This window comes from Pseudophryne corroboree, chromosome 5 (assembly GCF_028390025.1).
Source record: "Pseudophryne corroboree isolate aPseCor3 chromosome 5, aPseCor3.hap2, whole genome shotgun sequence".
In the NCBI taxonomy this organism is placed as follows: domain Eukaryota; kingdom Metazoa; phylum Chordata; class Amphibia; order Anura; family Myobatrachidae; genus Pseudophryne; species Pseudophryne corroboree.
In genome coordinates, this window is record NC_086448.1 from 499,407,982 (window position 1) to 499,428,947 (window position 20,966).

Consider the following 20,966-nt stretch of genomic DNA (forward strand, 5'->3'; position numbering starts at 1 on the left):
CAGGATACACCTGTTCCGCACGTCCTAGTCGTGGACAGTTCAAACGCGGGGAGATTCCGGATGTCCTCGTCACTGGGTCTTCACGCCTTTCTTCACAGCGTAGTTTCTTCTCCTCCCAGTCATCCACCTCCGCCTTATGCAGGAAAGGATCCTTCTTTACTGGGGTCACTTCCTTGGGGCAGAGTAGGTCCGCGGCATCTTCTCAGGGACACTCATTGGCCGAATGTCCTGATCGCCGACACTTCCAGCAAGGGAGGGCCACTGCCACCTTCTCCAAGACGGGTTCCTCGGCCACCTTCTTCACTGAGGGATCTTCACCCATTGGTTCCGGCTCAGAGGAAATGGGCACCTGCGTACTAACTACAAGCAGGGTCTTCCACTCCATTTCTCTGGTTGCCTCCTCCCATCTCTGGGCACGACCATCCGCAAACATCCAGTCTTCATTCCACGGACAATCGGGAAGCGCATGTCCCCTAGCCTCGCAGAGCGCGCACACGGGCTCTGCAGCCACCCGGTCCCAAAGTTGCTGACGAGACTCCGTCAGCTGCTTCACCGTGGCCTCGTAGTCTGTCCTATCCTCCGTCCATGGACACTCCGGGAGCCGATGTTGGGGATCTCCACAGCTTTCACACCAGAAATCACCCTCGTCTTGGCTCAACTCTTCATCCCAGGGACAACTGTTATGCTCATGCCCGTAGTTTCCGCACAGCAAACACCAGGACTCTTTCTTCACTTGGCCCTTCTGACATCTTCGGTCCGCTACCTGGACCACCTTCTTTGGGGATGTCTCTCGCCAAGTACATTCGTCGGCAAAGTGCCCCGTTTGCCGACATTTCTTGCAGGGCGTCACAGCGGCCTTCTTGCGCCCTTTCTCCCGGCGCTCTTCCTTTCCACACTGGACCGACCGCTGCACCATCTTCAGGAGGTCTGCCCCAGACACCGTCACCCAGTCGCTCTGGTCTGCACACATCCGGGGGTGGGTCTCTTCCAGAGCCATCCGCACGGAGGTCTTCTTGGGGACGTTCCACATCGTGTCCGCGATCCTTGATCCTGCCGACTACGCCAAAATGTAAGAGGGTGACAGCGGTGCATGTAGTGCCTGCTGCCGTGCAGGTGTAGGTTCACCACTTACCAGGCACAGCACTCTCTCACCTTCAGGTACCGGAACCTTCAACGGACCTGGAATTCTTCAGTCGGACCCGGACACGATGACCTAGGAGGAAGGAGATTGCTGAGTGCCGTCCTCCTGACTGTGGACCGAAACCCCCTCCGGAACCGAGAAAAATAACGCTTTCGGGCTAGGTGAGGGTCATCCCAGGCGTACGCCTCAGAGCCCGAATTTCACCTATTGGCACTCTCGCACCAGGTGGAAATTCTACCTTGCACCGGCGTGCAAGGCTCACCGTTCGCCCTGAAGGAAGGGAGACAGATAGGGACAAACACAGAAGGAACACACAGACAGATGTTACTCACCGTCCTACGTCTTGTACTCCGACCTTCTCCACTTACAGGTTCCTGTAAGGAGGCAAAGAGAGAAACAGCCGTGCAGGGCCTAAATCTAACCTAGTGTGCATCCGCTACACTAGCTACATAAACAAAGCCCTCAAACTGGCTCAAGTGTGGGTGGTGCAACACAAACTATGCACAAACTCTAAAACAACACTTTTCCCTGCACGGTAACAACACACATACCAGAGTACAACATCAAATGGTGCTGTTCCTTTAAATCCCTACCTACCGCTGGAAGGGGGGTGGGCGCCGCACAGCCTGCCCACCTCCTGTACACTTCCTTCTATGGGGCTCAGGTCAAGCGTATCTGCCTACCTCAACACCTCAGGGTGGCCTGGGCCTAGTTCCCAGTGCCACCTTTATTCACCTTGGGGGGGCACTTATTCACTGGGCCTAGCGCCCCCTGACTGCACACAGGCCGGAGGCCTGACTTCACCCACGGGCCTAGCGCCCGCCTAACTTGTCGCCCGTTGGGTGACCTGGGCCTAGTGTCCAGGGTCACCTTATATGTACCTACTCTGCCAAAATGCACTAGGGCCTAATGCCCTCTAATGCCCCCACAGGCCTAGTGCCCGATGTGCCCCTACGGCGCCATTGAGGTGGCTTGGGCCTAATGCCCAAACCATCAAATCAAATGGTGGCCCCAACCTCCTATCTGCGCCCCAGGCCTAGTGCCTGAATTGTGCCCCCGGGCCTAATGCCCGTCCCTGATGGTCTAGGGAGGAAAGGAGAGGGGGGTGGAAGTAGCCTTACTGAGGCCTCACTTGATCTGGGGGTCTCCGGCGCCCTCTTCTGCCGCTGACCCTTCCTGGCCAGCGGCGTCGCCTCCGCTCCTCCGCGTCCAGCCGCCGCTGGACATCTTCTTGCAGGAGCCCGACGTCTTCTGGCCTCTTCAGCGGCCACCGGAGCTCTTCTTCAAACGGCCGTCGTCTTCTCCTCCGCGCCAGACTCTCTTCTGCGCTCCGGCCGCTTCTTCTGCGCTCTTCCGCGCGCTTCTTCTCTTCGGCTCCCGCCCGGCGTCTGACGTCAGACACCGGGGGCGGGGCCTATGACGCGACGAGCGCCGGTTGGCTCGCCACGCCCCTCTCTGATTGGCCGCCGCTCCAGGAGCCGCGATTGGCTCCCGGAGGGCGCCAATATTTGAATGCCTCCGCAGCCTCCGGTCCGGTGCAGGGAAGAGTCTAATCCCTGCACTGGACACCCGCCGCTCCTGCACATGGACAGGCACTGGGGACAGACAAGCTGCCCCAGCGCTGCCATACACACACTCCCGCAGGGGACTCAGATCCCCTGCGTGCTGCTGCTTTGATGTGTCCTGGGGTACAGGACACATCTCCACATATCTGTATATACAGTATAAAGGGTTAACGCTGTTCCTCACCTCTGTGGTGCTGCCGGAGGCCACTTGAGGGTGCCTGACAGAGCTTTGTTCAGGACACACACAGACCCCTATGTACACTGCACCCCCCACCATATACTGCCTCTATATACACTACATCTCCATCCTCTTCTGTATTCTGCACCCTCCACTTTATACTTCCCCTATATACACAATGCATCCCAAACCCCTCCATATAGTGCCTACTATATACAGGGCACCCCCCTTCTCCATATACTGCTCCCACCATATACTGCATTCTCTGCACCCCCTCCTCTATATACTATACTGCAACCCCAGGTTACTTGCCATCCCATGGACTCGGCAACAAGTAGCAGCAGTCACCAGGAAATGGATGCAGGAACTACCAGACAGTCCCGCAGCGCTCAGAGCAGAGGCAGCGGGGTCACGTGTGACCACTTACCGGCCAGATAAGAAGTTGAATCAGTCTGGCAGGAAGGTATGACACCCTATGTGGGGTGAGCAGTGCAGTGACCGGGAGGGGTCGGCGCTGGGACTGCAGAGGATGCGGGTAAAGAGGAGCCAGATAACCGGCTTAGCTGCTCAATATATACTGTGCACCAGCGGAGGGGCAGGGCCCTGTGCTCACCCCTCACATACCCCGCACAGGTCATGCACAGACCCCTCCGGCTAGCTGCTCGTGGCTACTGGTCTTCTCTACCCCCAGACTGGCCAGGTGCTGTGAGAGGACTGGTGAGCATACACCAGGGCCGTAACTACGTGTGTGCCAAGTGGGCTTGGCACACAGCGCAGTTGCCCTGAGGGCGCACGGCCAGCGGCATGTAATGAGTCAAATAGACTCATTACATGCCGCCTCTGCTGTGTGCGCCGTGCGCCGCGCTGTGGAGGGAGAAGAGGACCAGCGCCGGGCAGCGGAGAAGGAGGAGGAGGGAGGGGGAGCAGGGAGCCGCAGCAGTGCTATGTCATTGGAAGTAAGTGCCGCTGCAACATCCCCCTCTCCTTCTGTATTGGCTGCCCGGCGCTGCTGTGGATGCTGGGATGCGGTTCCTCCATCCCAGCATCCACAGCAGCGCCGGGCAGCCAATACGGAAGGAGAGGGGGATGCTGCAGCGGCGCTTACTACCAATGACATAGCGCTGCTACGGCTCCCTGCTCCCCCTCCCTCCTCCTCCTTCTCACCTCAATGCCTGCACCGAGGGAGCTGCACGAGGAGCCTGACTGCCAGCAGGGAGATGGTAAGTATATCTCTCTTTCTCTCTCTCTCTCTCTCTCTCTCTCTCTCAGGGGGTCACCGTCTGCCGCAATGTGTAAAAAGGGGGATGGCTGCCGCAATGTGTAAAAAGGGGGACTGGCTGTAAAAAGGGGGACTGGCTGCCGCAATGTGTAAAAAGGGGGCCTGGCTGCCGCAATGTGTAAAAAGGGGTCCTGGCTGCCGCAATGTGTAAAAAGGGGGACTGGCTGCCGCAATGTGTAAAAAGGGGGCCTGGCTGCCGCAATGTGTGAAAAGGGGGCCTGGCTGCCGCAATGTGTAAAAACGGGGACTGGCTGCCGCAATGTGTAAAAAGGGGGACTGGCTGCCGCAATGTGTAAAGAGGGGGCCTGGCTGCCGCAATGTGTAAAAAGGGGGACTGACTGCCGCAATGTGTAAAAAGGGGGCCTGGCTGCCGCAATGTGTAAAAAGGGGGCCTGGCTGCCGCAATGTGTAAAAAGGGGGCCTGGCTGCCGCAATGTGTAAAAAGGGGGACTGGCTGCCGCAATGTGTAAAAAGGGGGACTGTCTGCTGTAATGTGTAAAAAGGGGGACGCTGTCTGCTGTAATGTATAAAAGGGGCTCTACCTGGTGTAGTGGCGCTACTGTGCAGCGTAATTTGAATAATGTAGACTACTGTGCACCGTAGTATGAATTGCTATTATTTTGTGGCCACGCCCCTTCCCTGTGAAGCCACGCCCCTATAAATTTTTCACACGCCTACGGCGCGCACTGCCCCTATCTTACATGGGGGGGGGGGGGCGCCACTGTCATTTCTTGCACACAGCGCTAAAATGCCTAGTTACGGCACTGGCATACACCACACCTGCCTACCCTCCCGCATTCCCCGGTTTGCTGTGGAGTCCCCTGTTGCCCCGGAAAATTACATAAAACCCCCGGATTGCCTGCTGCCGCATCAGGAAGTTATGGGGGCAGGACCTGGAAGAGAGAATGTCACCCGGAATCGGGAGACAAAAGTATTGGCAAACCCCACTACACACAATTAGCGGCACCCGGATGGACTGTAGAGGGACACTTGCAGCCCAACCCGCCTGCAAGTGCTCTGTTGGCAGTGACTGCAGAAGGAGTGAGGTGAGCGCTTCAGAACTATAGCTCACCCGCTATCAAGGGGGCCGCGGAGGAGAGCTTGCACAGCTGGGATGTGCGGTGAGTCACTGCAGCACAGCCTTGCAGCACTCCCGCTCCCCACACAAGTGTTCTTGCCCCAGCATCAACTATTAGGGTCTGTGGGGAACAAGGGATTGCTCTGCACCCACATCTCCACACAGAGGCTAAGCTAGTGGAGCGGCATGTCAGGTAGAAGCTGTCGATGGAGGGGATGCTGACCCGCGTGGATCGCAGATCTGGCAGGGAGATTTGATAATGTGAAGGCAGCTGACTGGGAGTTCAGAGGAGGAAGAGGAGGCGTGCCCAAACCAAGGTGGGTGTCTGTGATTCTACCCACAGCTGGTCCATAGGCTGGAACTATGTGTAGGCTGGCATTGACCAGTTTGTGTGTGGCCCGCTACTGATACCTTTGTGTATGGACCTGGTACCCTTCCCTATTAGTGTGTGTGTATGCTGACAGCGATCCCTGTGTGTGTGTGTATATATACGCTGCTACCGATCCCTATGATTGTGTGTGTGCATGCTAGCACCGATCCCTGTTTGTGTGTGTGTACGCTGGCACCGATCCCTATGTGTGTGTGCGTGTGTATATGCTGGTACCGATCCCTATGTTTGTATGTGTGATTATGTGTGCGCGCACTGGCACGATCCCTGTGTGTGTATGCTGGCACCGATCCATGTGTGTATGCTGGCACCGATCCCTACGTGTGTGTGTACGCTGACGCCAATTGCTATGTGTGTGTGTACGCTGGTACCGATCCCGACGTGTGCACGTGCTGGCACGATCCCTGTGTATATACTGGCACCAATCCCAGTGTGTGCGTGCGCGCACTGGCACTGAACCCAGTGTGTGTGTGCGTATGCTGGCACCGACCCCATGTGTGTGTGTACACTGGCACTGACCCCCATGTGTGTGTGTGTGTACGCAGACACCTACCTGCATGTGTGTGTACACTGGCACCGATCGCCATATGTGTGTGTACACTGGCACCGATCCCCATATGTGTGTGTACACTGGCACTAACCCCCATGTGTGTGTACGCTGGCACTGATCCCCATGTGTGTGTGTGTGTGTGTGTGTGTGTATGTGTGTGTGTGTGCAGGGCCGGTTCTTGCCCTTTCGGCGCCCGGGCAAAATTTAGGGGCGTGGCTTAACATGGGGGCGTGGTCAGTCACGCCCCCCATTTGTAGCGCTGCTGGAAAAAAAAATAAAAAAAAAATTATACTTACTGTACCCCGCTCCTGTTTCCAGACCCTGCAGACCGGCGCCGCTCTTCTCCTCGGATCTATGGGAGAGACGTCAGTCATGACGTCTCTCCCATAGCACAGCATAAGCGCTAGAGGTCAATTATGACCCCTAGCGTCTATGCCACAATGCTGTGCGGTGCGCGATGACGTCATCGCGCACCGCACACCAAAGGTCCTCTCCATGAAGGGAAACTAGACGCTCAGCGTCTGATTCCCTTCAGAGCGGGGGAGGACCAGCGCCACGAAGGGAAACCAGACGCATAGCGTCTGGTTCCCTTCTCACAGCGGGAGGGGGGGCACAGCGGGGGGACACTGCTGGGGCGCACACTGACAGTGGAGGATCTTGCCATGGTGCGGCGCCCTCCGGATGGCGCCGGCGCCCTCCGGAAGGCGGCGCCCCGGGCAAAAGTCCTGCTTGCCCGTGGCAAGATCCGCCACTGTGTGTGTGTGTGTGTATGCTGGCACCGATCCCCATGTGTGTGTACACTGACACCAACCCCCATGTGTGAGTGTACACTGGCACCAACCCCCATGTGTGTGTGCTGTCACCAACCCCTTTTCATGTGTGTAGGCAGGCACCAACCCCTGTTTGTGTGTGGGTGTAGGCTGGCACTGATCCCTGTGTGTGGGTGTAGGCTGGCATTGATGCCTGTGTGTGGCGGTACGCTGGCACCTACCCCTTTGTGTATGTGGGTGAAGGCTTGTACTGACCCTTGGGTGAGTGTGCGCACGCATAGGCTGGCACTGAACTCTGTGTGTGTAGGCTAATGTAGATTGGCGTTTTTTTGTGCCTGCACATGCCACCCATTTAAAAAAACCCTTTTGGCAGCATGCTGCAGGATACAACCGTGAACGGCAATAGGCATGTCCATAGGCGGAGCTAGACACGCCCTTTAGACGGAGCATGGACCCCCCTCAGAGACGAAGTGCGCCGCGTTATCAGGTCATCTAAAATCTCCCTGAAACTACTTTTCAAAAGTAGACAAGTATGGCATACACGTGCCAGGACTGGTGTATATCGTGCAGCATCATTATAGCCTACCCATTACAGATATACAGCATTTATATATATATCATAGGCGTGCGCCCGGGGGGTGCCTGGTGCGCACAGGCACCCCCTAATATCCGGCAACCCCGACACTTGACAGGTGGCAGCGGAGAACGTAAGCGGGCAGTCAGAGCCGGCCCTATCTATAGGCAAATGCCTAGGGCATTTGCAGTGGCCAGGGGCATGCCAGAGCTGGCTCAACTAAACTTTGGGCACTGGAAGGACCTGCGAGTTCCCCCCACCATGGATCAAATGTATTTTTTTTTCCAAGTGGGTGCCTGTCACGGCGATTGAAGCCCCGCCCCCTTGCTGCTATATGCCGTGATTTGCGGGTCGGTGGTGAGGGGCGGAGCCATTATAACATGTTTCTCTTTGAATGGTGTCATATTGGCTCCGCCTCCTCCCCACCGACCCGCGAATCGCGGCATAAGCCGCTAATGGGCGGAGCTTAATGATGAAAAGTGCCCTGCACGACCCCCAGCACTGATCTGCTCCTGGTTCCTGTAGCTACCGCCAGGCTCCAACCTCCAGGTGTCAGTGGGTTTGTGTGTATACTCTAGTCTATATATGTGCATATGTATGTGTTCTGTGTGTGGGCGGGATTTACTATAAGCAATCGCCGCCTCTCGCCGCCTACCGCAGCGATACTAATCACATATGTACTAACATATGCGATTAGTATCGCAATGCGGTATAGGAGGCCCCCCGCAATGATGTCGGCGGGGGTCAGCGGGGGTCTCTGTCACCTCCCAGACTCGGGAGGTGACGTGTGCAGGGAGTCCCTGGGCTCCTCCTCCTCCCCCCTGCAGCCGGAAGGAGACAAGGCTGTGATGCGGGGGAGAAGGAGGAGGGGGGCCGCACCAGCAGGCAGCAGCAGCTCAAGTATGCCGGGAGGGAAGGGGGGGTCGTCGTGAGCGACGCGGGGCGGCGGCGGCGGTAAGAATCCCATAGGCTTCTATAGGGTATCGCCATAAAAAGATGGCGATACCCTATGAGGCGAAAACGCAGCGGTCAGGAGTTAGTACATATGAAAATGCGGTAAAACGGGGGTTTTACCGCATTTTCCCTTTAGTAAATCCCGCTCTGTGTGTGTTTATATATACTGTATGTGTTCTATATATGTGTATATGTATGTTTTGTATTTGTGTGTATATGTACAGTGTGTGTACCATGTCTGTGTATGTGTTAGGATCCCGGCCATTGTAAGTATAGCCACAGAACTTTGACTACTGCTGGAGAAGGGGGGGGGGGGGGGGGGAGGGGTAGATTTAGCCGACACTGGAGGGGATAGGGTTAGGCTACAGGAGGTGGAAGATTAGGGTTAGGCTGCGGACAGGGGGGGTTAAGATAAGGCACCACCGGGTGGAGTTTAGGGTTAGGCACTGAGAGGGGAGGTTAGGGTTAGGCTGCGGGAAGGGAGGGTTAGGCTTAGGGGGTAGGGGACAGAAGATAGATTAGTTAAATCACCCGTCAGGATTTCATTCCCCTGGATGCTGGCGTCGGTATTTTGACTGCCGGCATCCCATCCGGCTGTCATGCATACCAAACCCATATGTGTGTTTAAATGTATATGTTCTATGTGTATGTATATGTATGCGTTCTATGCATAGGCGTGCGCATGGGGGGTATTGCACAGGCATACCCTAATGTCAGGTACCCCTCAGTGTTAGCCTATTACATATACCAGCTCCACAGTCGCGGTGAAGCGGGTCCACTAAGGATCATGGAGAAGCGGGCAAGTTTCTACTCCGCAGGTGCCGTCTGTACACCCCCCAGCGGCCTCTGCGTTTGTGTAACGTGACTTGTTTGACAGATTCTGTTTACAGGATGCCATGGCTGCGGGACCCGCGGAGGTGATGGATGGAGCAGAGTGCACACTGAAAGAGCTGCTGAGGGGCCAGGACTCAGAGTGTCTGCAGGGCAAGGTGTCGGCGGAGCTGAGCCAGCTGATGGTACTGGAGAGAGTAGCCGCCCACAGCCAAGGTTTGTCCCACTTACCCAACTCTCTGCTTCATGCTGGCTCTTCCCCGTGTCTGTCAGGTCTCCACACTAATGGATGTGGTGTGGCCAGGGGACCTGGTCTTCTCTCAGCTTTTTCATTAGGAGTGTTCTCAATACAGTCCCACTTGCTGCCCACACATGCCCCACTCTCCCCTCACAGCTCCAAATGCCCATCTGCTGCACCCCCAAGCTTCCTCCATATCACCCAGTACGTATCACTAGTGTCTCCCTATGCATGTCACCCATTACTTGTCCATAGTGTGCCCCTCTGTCTATCTCCCATTGCCTCACCCCAGTGTCACCCTCTCTGCCTGTCCCCACTACATGTCCCCAGTGTCACCTTCTGCTTGTCATCTATGAAGTATCCTCAGTGTCACCCTCTGAATTTCTCCCACTGCCTCACCCAAGTGCTACCCTCATGGCTGTCACTCTCTCACCCACTACATGTCCCCAGTGTTACCATTTGCCGGTCATCCACTACATGTCCCCAGTGTTACCATTTGCCTGTCACCCACTGTGTGTCAAAGTCAGAAAAATATCACGATGCACACTGCCATATTTGCACCTCATACAGGTCCGCGCTGCGCATGCGTGCGCTCTCCCGTGCGTGCGCATACTCGCTGTTGCGGGCACCCGCAGGCGCACGGTATGCGCATTTACGGTAGAGTTTCTGTGCGCCCAGCGTGCGACTCAATTGTTATATATTTTCACCATATAATGTATTTTGTAGATCATGGTCCCCTTGATAGATTCTGAAAGTTTAGTTAATATAGCATGTTCATGGACAAAGAGATCCCTCTTTGTTTGATACGAAGGGTCAGACATGGGTCATACAGTGGTGTTTAGTACCCATCGGAAGAGTATTTAATTAGCAATATTCCGGTGTTGGTTTGAAGCAGATTAATCGCTCGTGCGAATAGTTATGGACATAAGAAGTTTATGTACTTTTACTATTATTTGCACTTACTTATCCATGCGGCGGGAAACCTAGTTTCCCGCCCACCTGAGCAGTTGGAAATGGTCTCAGCCCACCTGTATGAATCAACCTATGACCTTTTGTTATAATGCGAAGACGAATTCCTGTGTCCAATGAACAATGAGATTGTAGGGACCATTGAATTGTATTGTGTGTGGGGCATAAATAGACAAGCCGACCATATCCAGCTCACTCTCTTCAACGGTTCTCATTGCTGATAATCGGGAGCTGGATATCGAGGCGCATGCGATCGTTCCCCTTGTGCGTAAGTTTTTCTCCGCAATCATATTGTCTTTATTGTTATTGTGAGCCATATCTCTCTCTCTCTCTCTCTCTTCCTCTTTCTCTCTCATTTTCCCTTAAACGTAATTGTATTGTATTGTATTTCCTGTGTAGTTATCTGGTTAGTTAGTCTATGTTATATTGTAGTGTATGACTTGTATTGTATTATTCTTTTCCAAGTATAACATTCATATAAGGCGTTAGACCCTAAGCCCGGTATTTGTGTATTTCTTATAGTGTTAAGTATTCTCAGAGCGTCGGTGGCGCTCGAACAGCTTTTGAGTTAATAAGGTTACACTGTGTTGCATCTACACTCTATCACTACATAAGGGTTTTACTACATATTACATTGTTTATGGTTTAGATATAAAGGTTTAACATTGTGAGCGTTAGCGCCGCTGGTGATCTCCTCGTGGTCCAGAGCGTCCGCTACGCTATAGCGAACCATTACGTTAGTCGGCAGCCAATAGCGTGCCTGTCTGTGATCTCTTGGCCGTGAGCGAACGTGGCGCTTGAGCGTCTCGACTACGGCTAAGCGATCGTACGCAACGTGCGTACCCTTACGGTATTCCATACGTTAATAGCGTACAGTGTTCTTAGACCTCTTAAAGGGTTTTAAGTAAGATAAATTTTTAGCTTTATCAATTGGCGGCTCGTCCGTCCTTCACATATCTGCACTAGGTAATTTCAGCAGACATTATCCATCAGCAAAGGGCGGGAGATCATATTCCTCGTAGTGCTGTCTGGATAAGCGTCTGCTTCGCTTAGTAAAGGGTGCTGAGGGAATCCGGAACCGGAGGTAAGAACAACACGCTAGTGTCTTTTAAAACTGTTTATTTCTGTCTTGCGTACGCACACACGCATATCTGCATTTCTTTTATTCGTGCATTTTCATATATCACTCTCCTGTTTGCCATTTTATAATTGATAAACGTGCTAAGAGAGATTTGTCGCTATTTCATAGTTAAAGTGTAAAAGTAATACATTAAGGGATAAAGTGCAAAGCTCGCACACAGCTCTACCTAAAGATACAAGGAGAGATTGGTGTGGTGCTCAGTAGATGATCGAGGATCATCTACATTGATAAACGTGTTAATTGTGTTACGGTGAATATTTGCTTTGCGTACACGTGTCTCTAACAAAGGGTGAGACTCGCGTATGCAACTCAAAGGCCGACGCACGCAGCGTATATTACGTAACGGAGCGTCCGGGTACGCCCACGTAACAAATCACACACTAGTTATTGTAACAGGCGAAAAGGTGGCAACGCGATAAATAGCGCAAGTCTATTTTAGTGTCCGAAATTTAGACTAACAGATCCTTCTCCAAATTTACAACACATCTGGTCTAAAGAAAAAAAAAATTTCTGCGCAGAAACAGAAATAGAAACAAAAGTGTACATGTGGTGAGTGAGTGTTTGCAATTATACAATTTTTGAGGTTGAACCACCAGAAGTCGAGTTCTCGTGAGGTACATGCATGTAAGTGACGTACATGGTGGCTAGGGAGGCATCCCTTGTTAAACATAAATCTGAGCATTAGAGTATAGCAGACCAGGAGGTCATACTGTAGTACAGACCAGGAGGTCCGGAACAGACCAGGAGGTCCAGGTACAGCAGACAAGGAAGTCCGCTATAAATAGAGAAAAGAGCACAACCCAGGGGGTTGGTGCAGAACCCATATAGGCCATTAAAGCTCATGCTGAAGGAATTCGCAGCCGAAATTTTCGATTCCACTGGTCGCTCTGCACATAAGATTAGTTGCTTATGTGCTGAACGATTGTACCGCACGTAATTGTGTGCATTAGTTAAATCTGACCAGTACCATTTGTGTACGAACCGGGTCATAAATACTATTTGTACATTCTGACGTGATTTGTGTAATTTTTTATTTTCTAAAGGGAAGTTCGCTGGTCACTCAGGAATTATCCAACAACCAATAGTTACTGGAAAGGGTCAATGCTCTGCGGAACACACTCACATGTTCCAGTAAATAAAGGTTCCTAGGGGCCCTGGGTCGAGTACGCCAGCACTAGGACAGTGTGTAGGTCGTATTGGTCGGCGTGGGCGAGTGAGTGGGGTACTCGGTAAACCGCCACCGTCAGCCTATTGTGAACATTTTGGTTTTTTGTAAGGGTTGGCTGAAGAAAGCAACACCTTCAAACTATGGGGGCCAATTGTTCAGGTAGGGGGCGATCAACCTCGGTTCGGGTTGATTCAGTAAACCGACCAGTCAGGTCGGCAAGGTATGTAATGTGTGAAAAATACGGGTCACACACAGAAGTTTTATGTGATGAATGGGAGAGAATGACTGTACATGACGGGGAGAAATTCCCAAGAGTAGGTAGCTTTAGCCCAGAAGTGTTACAAAATCTAAGGAGGAGGATATGTCTCATTAAATCAACAAAGAGACGGATCAAACATTATGATTATTTGCAGTTATGGCAACAGGAGGGTGAAATACAGAGAGGATTGGCTCAGGCGGCGGGATCTAACCCTATCAGGAAACTGATAGCCACGGCACCACCGCCACCTTACATAACGGGAGAGAAATTGGTTGCGGAGAATGACGCACTAGGGTGTAACAAACAAACACTTAGCAACTGTGTAAATGTTAATAAGTTAACCAATGCAAGTATTAACCCGTGCAAGTTGTACCCTGTTTTGAACTTTCCCCAGGAGTGTGATCAAGAGGACGAATCGGCAACAATATCGGCGCTCTCTCTAGCAGCCACCATATCAGAAACTACAGTAGGCACGGCCCAACCCTTAAGATCAGTAACAAAGGCCCCTAGCGGAGGGACAGGTGAGGTCGTATCTACGGGTAAGTACGGCACCATACACTATGCTGAAACCATTTCACCACAGGCTGTAGAATCTACACAGAATGATGTTGCTAGATTAAATCCTGTTAGGGTGATAGCTGTTCCAAATGGGAAAACAGACACCACAGGAGTCACTCCCATTAGGAACATTGCCATGTATAGCCCATTTTCCCGAATGGAATTAAGAACCATAGTGTCTGAATTCCCTGACCCTAGGAAAGACTTAGTTGCTAGCCAGAAATACATCAGAGACCTAGGGAACACTTTAGAGCCCAATAACAAAGACTGGCAGGTATTGCTGAGAGCTTGTTTACCCTCCAATGTCGACTCGGCTCAATTTTTAGCTGACTGTGGATTGGATCAGGATGTACCTCTTACAGATGTGTACAACAAAGACAATGTAAAAAGGATAAGTTTACAGTTAAAGGAGTATTTCCCAGCTGTAGTTAAATGGAACAAGATATTCTCCATTAAACAAAAAGAGTCAGAAACAGCTGCAGAGTATTTTCACAGGGCATTACTAGAGATGGCTAAATACACAGGCATAGAGGACATTAAAACAAACTTAAACCATCGAGAAGTAGCAGTATCTGTACTAATGGATGGTTTAAAAGAAGCATTAAAAACAAGGGTACAGACCACGCAACCATGTTGGCGAGGTCTGTCGGTGGCTACTTTGAGAGAGGCAGCTATTGATCACGATCGGAATATCACCAGACACAGGGAATTACAAGGTGATAAATTAATGGCCGTAAGTATACAGGCCCTGACCACAAGGCAGCCTTTGTATAAATCACCAAACCCTGTGGGTAAGTCAAATGTGGTAACTTGTTATTCTTGTCATAGAGAGGGACACTTTGCACGAGACTGTAAATCGAGAAACATACAAAAGTCTTATCAACCCCCTAGACAACGACACGACACACGACACACGACATTGGGAGCAGGGTCCACAGAAACGGAGTTATGAGCCACATGCAGGGGAAACAAAAAGATACCACCCGAACAGAGACTGGCAAGCCTCTGGTAGTTCCCATTTAACCCCTTCACAAGTAGTTGCTGCCAGCGGGATTCAGGGAGGTCACCATACCCAATAGGGGTGTGGCCATACCTGTAATCTGCAGCCAGTAAAATTGATTGCAAGTCTTGGAAGTGAACCCGAAATTGCAATTAATGTAGCTGGTAAATCATTAAACTTTCTTGTAGATACGGGGGCGGCCAAATCAGTGATAAATTCGACAGTGGGCATGAGAACCACTGGTAAGACAATTCCAGCCATGGGAGTAACGGGAGTAGTCCAGCATTACCCTGTTAGCAAACCAGCCGAGATTACAATAGGGCCGTTACATACCAAGTATTCCTTTTTGCTGGCTGCATCGGCACCGACTAATCTCCTGGGAAGAGACTTATTGTGTAAAATGGGGTGCGTCATTTATTGTACTCCTGAAGGTGTATTCTTGGACATACCTGAGAATCACGCTCAGGAAGTGCGAGACATGTTAGACTCCCCATCAAAATTAATGTCACATACCATTATGACAAATAGGACTCCCTCCCAGGTAGAAGAAATGACATCCCAGATACCAGAGTCACTTTGGACTAAAGATGGACAGGACACTGGATTAATGGCAAACGTAGCTCCGGTAGTTGTACAAGTAAAAGATGGTAGGATAGCTCCAAAAATCCCACAGTACCCTCTGAAGCCAGAGGTGGAGTTAGGAGTTTATCCCGTAATAGAGCGCTTGCTACAACAGGGCATTCTGGTAAGAACATCCAGCACTGCCAATAGTCCCATCTTAACTGTGAAAAAGAGTGGGGGGAGGGGTTACAGGCTAGTACAGGATCTAAGGGGGATTAACAAAATAGTTGAGAGTCAGTTCCCCGTAGTGCCAAATCCAGCTGTCATCCTTATGCAGATCCCTCCCACTGCGAAATTTTTCACTGTTATTGACCTCTGCTCCGCTTTCTTTTCGGTACCCCTGCACCCTGACAGCCAATATTTGTTTGCATTTACATACAGAGGAGTCCAATACACCTGGACTCGATTACCACAAGGTTTCATAGATAGTCCAAGTATATTTTCTCAGGCTTTGCATGATTGTTTACAGTCTTTCCAACCAGAGAGTGGATCAATATTGATACAGTACGTGGATGATTTACTACTGTGTTCAGATTCATTGGAAGCATCCCTGAAGGATACGAAACAGCTCCTGTTTCATCTTTCAGACACAGGACACAAGTGTCACGATCCGGGTATCTGGACGCCATTACTTACCCTTCAGATGCCTCCTAAGGCTGGCTCAGCGTTCCAGGACCGGATCCCGCTGTTCCTGAGTTTCCACATGCAGAATGTCAGAGTGGTGATTTCATCAGCCGCGGCCTCCGCTGTGCCCGCGTGGTTAAATGTGCGCTTGTCAGTCTGGCGTCTCCTGTCTCCTGTGGCCGGCGTCGCCATTACTGTTTCAATTCTCACATGGATTACAAACCAAACTTCCCTCCAAGTGTCTGCATGGGCGCAGCCATCTTGGATTTTGTCATCTGATTATTTCCACCAATCTGCTGTCTGTATTGTTGATTTGCATAATTGCCTAGCCAACCCCTTCCTTGCTGCAGGTATAAGTATGCTGTGCCTGAGCAAGGAAGGCGTCAGTGCTTTGGTTGTCTAACCTAGTTCCAGTTTGTCTCTCTCCTGTGGTTGTCTTCCAGGTTCCAGCTCCTGTCTCCAGACTTCTGCTATAGAGACCCGCACCAGCATTCCATCTGCGGTGTAGCCTGACTCTCCGATCCATTCTGGACTCACCTGTTTCCAGCTACAACAATCACCTGCTTCCAGCCCAGCTTCCAGCAGTGTACAGCTTCTCTTAAAGGGCCGGTGTCCTTTCTGCAGTTTACCACTCTCCACCGGTATTATTATTTCACCGCTCTCAAACAATCACCTGCTTCCAGCCCAGCTTCCAGCAGTGTATAGCTTCTCTTAAAGGGCCGGTGTCCTTTTCTGCAGTTTACCACTCTCCACCGGTATTATTATTTCACCGCTCTCAAACTCCAAACTTCATTATTATTTCATCGCTCTCAAGTTCGTTTATTATTTAACTGGTTCCAGCCAGTATCCACTCCGTACCAACAACAGTCTGGTTCCAGCCAGTATCCACAGCAGCCGTTTTACCTTCAGCAGCCCAGCCTTTCCTGGAACATCAGCTGGTACGATCCTGGGTTCTCTCCATTGCTACAGTCAGGCCTGGTAAGGACTTTCCAACTAGAAGATTATAAGAACTGTCTCACACTACCAGTGCCTATGGCCCTTGCCACCCTGTAGTACCCAGGAATTGTATTTATCCTCTGTTGACTTTTATGTTTCCTTTTACTGCTGCTGTGTTACGGAGTTTGTCATAATAAACATCATTGACTTTTATCCTGGTTGTCGTGGTCACGCCTTCGGGCAGTTATTCTACATGTTACTTACATGTCTAGGGGTCTGATACAACCTCCCTGGTTCCGTTGCATCTCAGCCCCTACAGCTGAGGCTGCCTCCCGTCAGCTCAGGCCCTCAGTTGTGACAGTAAGCACTGACCTAATGAATCCAGCCGGAGACCAGGATCAAGCGGCCAGGCCGATGCAAGAACTGGCAGCCCGACTTGAACATCAGGAGGCTGCACAGGGCCACATCATCCGCTGTCTCCAGGATCTCTCTACACGGCTGGATGGGATTCAAACGACCCTCCGTGGACCTGGCACGTCCGGTGCGTCCACTACAGTAACACCAGCTGTAACCCCACCCACCTTACCCATTTCCAGTCCACATCTTCATCTTCCAACGCCAGCAAAATTTGATGGATCTCCAAGGTTCTGCAGGGGATTTCTCAATCAATGTGAAATCCACTTTGAGCTTCTACCTGGCAATTTCTTCAGTGACCGTACCAAAATTGCCTATATCATCTCCCTTCTCAGTGGCTCAGCCCTTGACTGGGCATCACCTTTATGGGAGAAGTCTGATCCCCTGCTATCCTCCTATACTGACTTTGTAGCTACATTCAGGCGCATCTTCGACGAGCCAGGCCGGATAACATCTGCTTCATCTGAGATTCTCCGTTTACGCCAGGGAACACGTACTGTGGGACAGTATCTTATACAGTTTAAAATCCTGGCATCCGAACTGGCATGGAACGACGAGGCCCTGTATGCTGCATTCTGGCATGGCTTATCAGAACGCATCAAGGATGAGTTAGCTACCAGAGACTTGCCCTCTAAGTTGGATGAGCTAATTTCTCTTTGCACGAAGGTTGATCTACGTTTCAGAGAGAGAGCAACCGAGCGAGGAAGATCATCTACTTCTAAATCTTCTGCTCCTCCTCCTCGTCAACCATCTCCATCCAAGGATGAGCCTATGCAAATTAGTCGTTCCCGTCTATCTCCCGCTGAGCGCCGAAGACGTCTCTCTGAGTCTCTCTGTCTCTACTGTGCAGCTCCGTCGCACACTATCAATGCCTGTCCCAAACGCCTGAGAAACTCCAAGCAATCCAGAATTGGCCTATACCCTTAAGCCTCAAAGGGGTCCAGAGGTTCTTAGGGTTCGCCAATTATTATAGAAAATTTATACGAGACTTTTCCACCATCGTGGCGCCTATCACTGCATTAACCAAGAAAGGTGCTAATCCGTCCAAGTGGTCCGAGGAAGCTACACAGGCCTTTCACCTTCTGAAGCAACGGTTCATCTCTGCACCAGTTCTGAAACAGCCCGACACCGACTCTCCTTTTATCTTAGAGGTAGATGCCTCCTCCGTTGGAGTAGGAGCAGTGTTATCCCAGAGGGCCAAAGATGGACATCTACATCCTTGCAGTTTCTTCTCCCGGAAGTTCTCCCCAGCTGAGCGCAACTATGCCATTGGCGATCAGGAGTTGCTAGCCATCAAGCTCGCTCTGGAGGAGTGGAGATACCTGTTGGAGGGAGCTTCCCACTCAATCACCATACTTACCGACCACAAAAATCTTTTATATCTCAAAGGCGCACAATGTCTGAATCCTCGTCAGGCCAGATGGGCACTTTTCTTCTCTAGGTTTGACTTTAAACTCCAGTTCTGTCCGGGTTCTCAGAATCGTAAGGCCGATGCCCTTTCCCGCTCATGGGAGCAAGAAAATGAGTCCGAGTCTGCAGACAAGCATCCTATTATTAATCCGTTGGCATTCTCCACGGTAGGGATGGACTCTACGCCTCCACCAGGGAAAAGTTTTGTTAAGCCAGTTCTAAGGAAGAAGCTCATGCATTGGGCCCATGCTTCCCGTTTTGCTGGACATACAGGCATTCAGAAAACCCTTGAATTTATTTCTAGGTCCTACTGGTGGCCAACTCTGAAGAAGGACGTTATGGAATTTATTGCCTCCTGCCCAAAGTGTGCCCAACACAAAGTCTCCCGCCAGTCGCCTGCGGGGCAACTGGTTCCATTATCTGTTCCCCGTCGACCTTGGACCCATTTGTCGATGGACTTTGTTTCCGATCTACCTATCTGCAACAAGTTTAATACCATCTGGGTGGTAGTTGACCGGTTCACCAAGATGGCACATTTCATCCCTCTCACCGGTCTTCCGTCAGCTTCCAAGTTGGCTCAAGTGTTTATACAAGAGATCTTCCGACTTCACGGTCTTCCTGAAGAGATCATCTCGGATCGTGGAGTACAATTTGTAGCCAAATTTTGGCGAAGTTTGTGTCAAGCCCTCCAAGTCAAGTTAAAGTTTTCCACGGCTTACCATCCTCAGACCAATGGTCAAACCGAGAGGGTGAATCAGGACTTGGAGGCCTTCCTCCGTATATATGTGTCTTCCTCTCAAGATGACTGGGTTCAACTCCTTCCTTGGGCCGAGTTCAGCCACAACAATCAATACCATTCCTCATCTTCTTCTACACCATTCTTCATTAATTATGGATTCCACCCTAAAGTCCCAGAATTCCAACCGCTTCCCGCAACTTCTGTTCCAGCAGTGGATGTCACCTTGCGTCAGTTTTCAAATAACTGGAGGAACGTCCGCGCAGCCCTGCTTAAAGCCTCATTCAGGTATAAGAAGTTTGCCGATAGGAAGCGTAGAGCGGTTCCTGCTCTCAAGGTGGGTGATCGTGTGTGGCTGTCCACGAAGAATTTGAGGTTGAGAGTTCCCAGCATGAAATTTGCACCTCGCTACATCGGACCCTTCAAGATTGAACAAGTCATCAATCCTGTTGCCTACAGGTTACAGTTACCATCCTTCTTGAAAATACCCAGGACATTTCATGTTTCTTTGTTGAAACCGCTGATCCTGAATCGGTTTCATTCCGCACTTCCTCCAGCTCCCAAAGTTCAGACTCAACGGGGAGTCGAGTACGAGGTGGCCAAGATTTTGGACTCACGTTTCCGTTACGGTCAGTTACAATACCTCATTGACTGGAAGGGCTATGGTCCTGAAGAACGCTCTTGGACCAATGCCTCAGACGTCCATGCTCCTGCCTTGGTCCGAAATTTCCACGCAAAGTTTCCTTTAAAGCCTAAGAAGTGTCCTGGGGCCACTCCTAAAGGGGGGGGTGCTGTCACGATCCGGGTATCTGGACGCCATTACTTACCCTTCAGATGCCTCCTAAGGCTGGCTCAGCGTTCCAGGACCGGATCCCGCTGTTCCTGAGTTTCCACATGCAGAATGTCAGAGTGGTGATTTCATCAGCCGCGGCCTCCGCTGTGCCCGCGTGGTTAAATGTGCGCTTGTCAGTCTGGCGTCTCCTGTCTCCTGTGGCCGGCGTCGCCATTACTGTTTCAATTCTCACATGGATTACAAACCAAACTTCCCTCCAAGTGTCTGCATGGGCGCAGCCATCTTGGATTTTGTCATCTGATTATTTCCACCAATCTGCTGTCTGTATTGTTGATTTGCATAATTGCCTAGCCAACCCCTTCCTTGCTGCAGGTATAAGTATGCTGTGCCTGAGCAAGGAAGGCGTCAGTGCTTTGGTTGTCTAACCTAGTTCCAGTTTGTCTCTCTCCTGTGGTTGTCTTCCAGGTTCCAGCTCCTGTCTCCAGACTTCTGCTATAGAGACCCGCACCAGCATTCCATCTGCGGTGTAGCCTGACTCTCCGATCCATTCTGGACTCACCTGTTTCCAGCTACAACAATCACCTGCTTCCAGCCCAGCTTCCAGCAGTGTACAGCTTCTCTTAAAGGGCCGGTGTCCTTTCTGCAGTTTACCACTCTCCACCGGTATTATTATTTCACCGCTCTCAAACAATCACCTGCTTCCAGCCCAGCTTCCAGCAGTGTATAGCTTCTCTTAAAGGGCCGGTGTCCTTTTCTGCAGTTTACCACTCTCCACCGGTATTATTATTTCA